This window comes from Echinops telfairi, unplaced genomic scaffold (genome assembly GCF_000313985.2).
Source record: "Echinops telfairi isolate 266 unplaced genomic scaffold, ASM31398v2 ScPeMD7_7468;HRSCAF=8506_0, whole genome shotgun sequence".
Classification (NCBI taxonomy): Eukaryota; Metazoa; Chordata; class Mammalia; order Afrosoricida; family Tenrecidae; genus Echinops; species Echinops telfairi.
The window spans coordinates 57,113,897-57,119,496 of record NW_022111369.1 but is presented as its reverse complement, the minus strand read 5'-3'; the positions used below and the strand labels follow the sequence as shown (position 1 = coordinate 57,119,496).

General features: G+C 37.5%; 1 non-coding gene across 1 annotated transcript; it reads left to right on the top strand.

Moving 5' to 3' along the window:
- The first annotated feature begins 449 nt into the window (after nucleotides 1-449).
- LOC115873439 lies at nucleotides 450-612 on the top strand. Its single transcript, XR_004048436.1, has one exon. It is a non-coding gene; the product is annotated as a U1 spliceosomal RNA (small nuclear RNA).
- Nucleotides 613-5,600: the final 4,988 nt, after the last annotated feature.

The following is a 5,600-nucleotide window of genomic DNA, read 5'->3' as shown; positions in this document are numbered from 1 at the left end:
TAGAATGTTATGAAATCAATTGTGGCAATGACTGTGCAACCCTTCTTAATGTGATTGAACCATTAAATTGTATGATATGTGAAGTATACACCAATAAAACTATTTTTTTAAAGAGAAAAGAAATACCAAGATACACTGGTGTGAAACCACAGAATAAAGACCTGAAGTTTCAAAGGCACCTGTGCCAGCATTATCTCAGCACTTCCTCCTCCAGTCACCTCCAAGCCATTAGCATGAGTCTAGTGGAGGGGTTGGCAAGGGTAAAACAGCAAAACTGGCACTCTTTCAAAAGAGAGTTCCTTTTTTAAATAGCTTAAATTTTTTAAAGTTAATTTCTACCTGAAAATGGCATCCTTCACTTAGGAGAATTTCCAGTGATACCTGTGGAGAGCAGATAGGTGAGATTTTCCAATAGATTATGTATTTATCATGTTTTAAACGAATGTGTAATACTTACCTGGCAGGGGCAACACCAGGATCAGGAAGGTGGTTTCCCAGGGCGAGGCTCACCCATTGCACTGCGGATGTGCTGACCCCTGAGATTTCCCCAAATGCGGGAAACTTGATGGCATAATTTGTGGTAGTGGGGGACTGCATTTGTGCTCTCCCCGGGTGGGGGAGGGGGGAGAATGTGTAATTACTCAATCTGAGTTCTAATTTCAGTAGATTTATTTACTAAATGTATTAGTACAGACCATCTATTTTGCCTCCTTTAGCATGGCAATCATTTAATACTGGAGGGTCATATAGTGCATGTTTCCTCCTCAAAAGATACATTTCTCTGCTGACACTTGAAGCAGTGCATTGAGCCTTGTTGCGGCTAGAAAGGTTTTCTGGTAGAGGGCATGAATGAAGTTGATGGAATCATACTGTAGTAGGTGAGTGGTACTATCAATCCATGCTGAGTGGCATTTGACAGACATAGTAATACAGTTAAACACTCAAATGGGGAGACAAGAACTGAGGATGCCTCTAAAAGCCAAAGAAACATATTTTATGATGGTTATGTTTCTTAGGGACCCTATACGTACAGCAAAATAAAAGGCTGCCTGTTCCTGGACCATTCTCACAATCATTGCTGTGCTGGAGCCACTCTGTGGTGGCAATGGCAGTCCCTACGGACAGTATGGTTGGGAAAGTGGAAGGACAGTGGACAAGAAGAAAGTCTTCAATGAGTTGGAGTGACATCATGCACCGACGATGGGCTTAGTGGGAGGAAGAAGTGTGGGGATGCTGTGGGAGTGTGCAGTGTTTCCTTCTGTTGTGGTCTAGAGTTGCTATGGGTCGGAACTGACTCAATGGTTTCTAAAAACAATGTTGGTCCTTCTCAGTGAGAATCTTTCTATTTTTGTTGACCTTTTACTTTCCAAATATGGCATCCTTCTGCAAGTATTTTTCCATTCTAATGTCCAAAATACATTATACATAGTCTCAATAGCCTTGCTTATGAGGAGATTTCTGACTATATTGCCTCCAAGACCAATTTGTGCATTATTCCCTCATTCCTATAAATTACCAACTTCTACTTTAGATCATAATCTGGCTCATAATAAGTAGTCAGGAGATATGAATAATTATCATTGGACATATGTGCTCTCCTACAAGATCTTCTTATTAATTTTTAAATTAGTGTGTGACAGTAATTTGTGTAACAGTAATCTTATGTAACAGATCTGGATACCACCCCCAGTACTCTGGATCAAACATGCAAACTTTTATGGAACAATGCACTTGAGTATAAGCATTTGAAAAACTTAAGATTTATTTCTTCCATGGACATGCAGTCAATACAATTATGCATCAAGCACTATATACTGGGGATGAAATCATAAAAAATATTATGTCCTTGAATTGGAAATGATTACATGTGTGGAGTACAAATTGATGTATAAATAGATACAGAATAGCTGAATGTGACAAATTGGCAATTTCCCAATGAGAGATTTAAAAATGAATATTATGAGTTTGTAAGCCACAAAACATTTTTTTCTTTCATTAGAATATGAATTTTCAGTCCAAAATCTGTAGCTAAGCTCCATCATACTTTTGACCTGGTCCAGCTATTAGAAAGACAGGATATGACAAGCTTAAAACATGTTTGAGCAATAAGAGAGCTCAGGCAAAGATTAAGCCTTGAAGATGAAGCTAGACAATCTTTCTTACTCACAGAAGAGAAAGAGGAAGGATTTTAAAAGATAATTACTTCTGAGGTCACCAAGAGAAAAGTCAAGGTTGTTGTGTTTGCCAAGTTCTCATAAGTAAAGAATAGTATTCATTTCTCTAATATAATGAGTGAAATTTTAAAATAGTTTGCTAGACTCCTACAGCAAATAAACAAGAAAAGCAAAAAAAGACAAATTGCATCATTAATAGTAATGCATGGACTAGAGATCTGCAAAGTCATTGAAACCAATTAGTAGAGTTGGGGAATACATCCAGAGTAAATGAAAGATATATGAACTTCAGCAAATATAGAAGAACTCTATAGATTGAAGATCAAGGAAAGAAGTAGTTTAAGATCTTGTGTATTGTTGCTATCAGTATAGTCAATCAAGTTGCCCATCTGTATAGGGAGGCAAGTGAAAGCAAGACATAGCTAATGAAATGGTCTATTATCATACAGCTGATTCTGACTCATAGTGCTCTACTGGACAAAACAGAACTGCCTATAGAGTTTCCAAGGTAGTACATCTTAATAGAAGTAGACAATCCCATCTCTCACTCATGAAGTGGCCAGCATATTTGAACCATTAGCCTTCTCAATAGCTGAGAGCACTTTACCACCGAACCACCAGATTTCTCTCAGGCGATAGGTATATGAAATAAACTATCAATTAGGAATGAACATAAGACAGTAGCAAACAGGACCCACAGCAATTATAAGTAAATAGAAATTTTAAATAATGCTTTTATACTAAACAAGACACATGGCTCTGGTTATTAACTACAATTCTGGAACCATAAACTGGAACTAGAGGTAGACATTAAGGAGTTTGATGTTATGCAGGAGGTAAGCACAATGCTGAGTAAGTAGTTGTGCTCTGAAAATTTGGAAGAACAAGAGGTTGTCAGAAAAAAAATAAAGTTCACCTGAAAATTCAGATGCAATTGGTATCTTTAAAAAACATTTAATAGGCAACCATAGTTACATGTCAAAGGTAAAGGAATTTCGCAGATGTAATTAAAGTCTCAAATTAGTTGGCCAAGAAGTGGTGGTTACTCATTGGGCTGCTAACTACAAGGTCAGCAATTCGAAACCACAGCTGCTTCATCTGAGAAAGATAAAGCTTTTGACTCTCATAAACCTCCGAAATCCACAGGGGCAGTTGTCCTCTGTCCTGTTGGGCCACTATGAGTTGGACTTGATTCAATAGCAGTGAGTAGAGTATATGCTTTGAATTTATGAATAGGGAGATTATTCTGGGTGGTCCTGACAATCAGATGACTCCTTTAAAGAAAATTACAAACCAGAAAGAGTGTCCTGCTGGGCTCCAAAGAAAATCAAACAATGCTGTCATCGTCCTTTGCCACAAATCCTAAAAGGATGAAACAGTGTCCATTCTTTAGTTTTTGCTGATAACTGAGGTATCAATATTTCTACCATCAAAACAGCATCAGAAACTCCGTCTTAACTCTGAAACTTCTCTCTTTCTAAGAAAGGATGTAAATTATAGTTGTGAATAAATTATAAGTAAACATAAAATGGAGTCAATGGTAGAGTAGTTAATGCCCTTGACTGCTAACCAAAGGGTTGGAGATTAAAATTCACCCATGGGTGCCACATAAGAATACTCTGGTGTTCTAATTCCATCACCCAACCATGTGCGACTCTATGGAGCACAGTTCTGCTCTGACATGAATGGAATATTCATGATTCAAAGTCAAGGTAGTTGGTGACACATGAAATAGTACATAGTTCAGGTAGTTAACAGTCTTGTCCTAGAGTCCTAACACATGCTCCATTACTTCAATAAGATTGTGATCATTATTTACATTTATTAATGAGAAAAGTAGGTTTTGAGAAGTTAAATGATTTCTCTAAGTCATGCAGATAAACATTTTTTGAACATGGGTTTAGAAAATAATATGGTCTCTCACAAGAGCCCTGACAGCACAATTGTAACTCAATTAGCCGCTCACGAAGTTTAGTAGTTCAAAATCTCCAGTTCACTTCTCAGAAGAAAAGACCAGAAATCTTCTCCCCCCTAAAAAAATTACAGCCTGGGAAATCCTAAGGGGTAATTGTCAAAATCACTCAACAACAACAGGGTCTCTTATCAAAAATTGTGTTCTTATTAGTAAGAAAAAAGGCATCTCATTTCAAACCTTTATTTTTGATCCAACCACACAGCACACAGTATCCAAAACTAGACCTCCCCCCTAATATTAGCCTGACAATCTAGATTAGCAATTAACGCTATCTGTAGAATACATGATTTGTAAGTAGAGTCTAGGTCCTTCACCCTGGCCAGCTGGTCAATACCAAATCATAGGGCCCTACAGGACAGAGCCAAACTGCTCTGTAAGGGTTCTGAGACCAAATCTTACAGGAGCAAAAATGATCTTTCTCTCTAGAAGTGACTGCTGGGTTTGAAGCGCTGATCTTGCTGTTAGCAACATAGCCCCCCAGGTGAACAATATTCCTCAATATCTATCTATCTATCTAAATGCATTACTGTTGGTAAACTAGAGAATCAGTGGAAAATGGAAGACTCAGTGAGAGGGATTGACATAGTGGCTATCCATAGCAGGGCTTATGAGGATGGTGACGGATCTGGCCGCATTTCTCCTGTGCACTATAGGTTCACTATGAATCAGAAATAGCAACTAATACAATAATATAGATGTGTAAGGCCAGGAATTGGCAACTGTGTGTTCATTTAGTTTAAACTGAGGTTTAAAAATAGGGATTGAAGCAAACCAAGCTCCAATGAAGCTTTCAGATTATGTATATAAAGAGAAAGGTTCTGAGCTTTGCGAAGAAAAATGGCAAATGGCTTGAACAGTCAATGATAACAACCAACACATTGAACTTAAACTCACTATCAATGAGACGACCGTGGCTCATGGCAACCCCACAAGACAGGGTCAAACTGCCCTTGAGAGGTTTTGAGACTAATTGAAAAAAAAAGCCAAAAACCTTCCTTGGGGCTCTTACATCTCTTATCATAATCCATACATTCATCCAGTGTGTCAAGCATATTTGCACAGGAGTTGAAGTTCCTCTCTTTCGCCAAGGAGCTGCTAGTGGTTTTGAACTCCTGAACTTTCCATTTTCAGCCTAATTTGTAACCAGGGTTCCAAAAATATATCCAGGTGTTATTCATTATCCTCTGCATGTTACTGACTATTGATAATTTAAAAAGAATTTTAAAAATATATTTGGTATTTCTATTTCTAGATTTATAATTCTCTAGGGCAAATGAATATTTTCTTTACAACAGTTGCTCTGGTAGGCAAATTACTTAAGACAATTCGTGAAAAACAATTTTGAATATGGAAGTCATTCAGCAAGATTATTCTACATTTTAAACAGATCCCAGGAGTAATGATATTGATTTCTTAAGATACTTTTTACTAAACATAGCTTCTCCCTAACA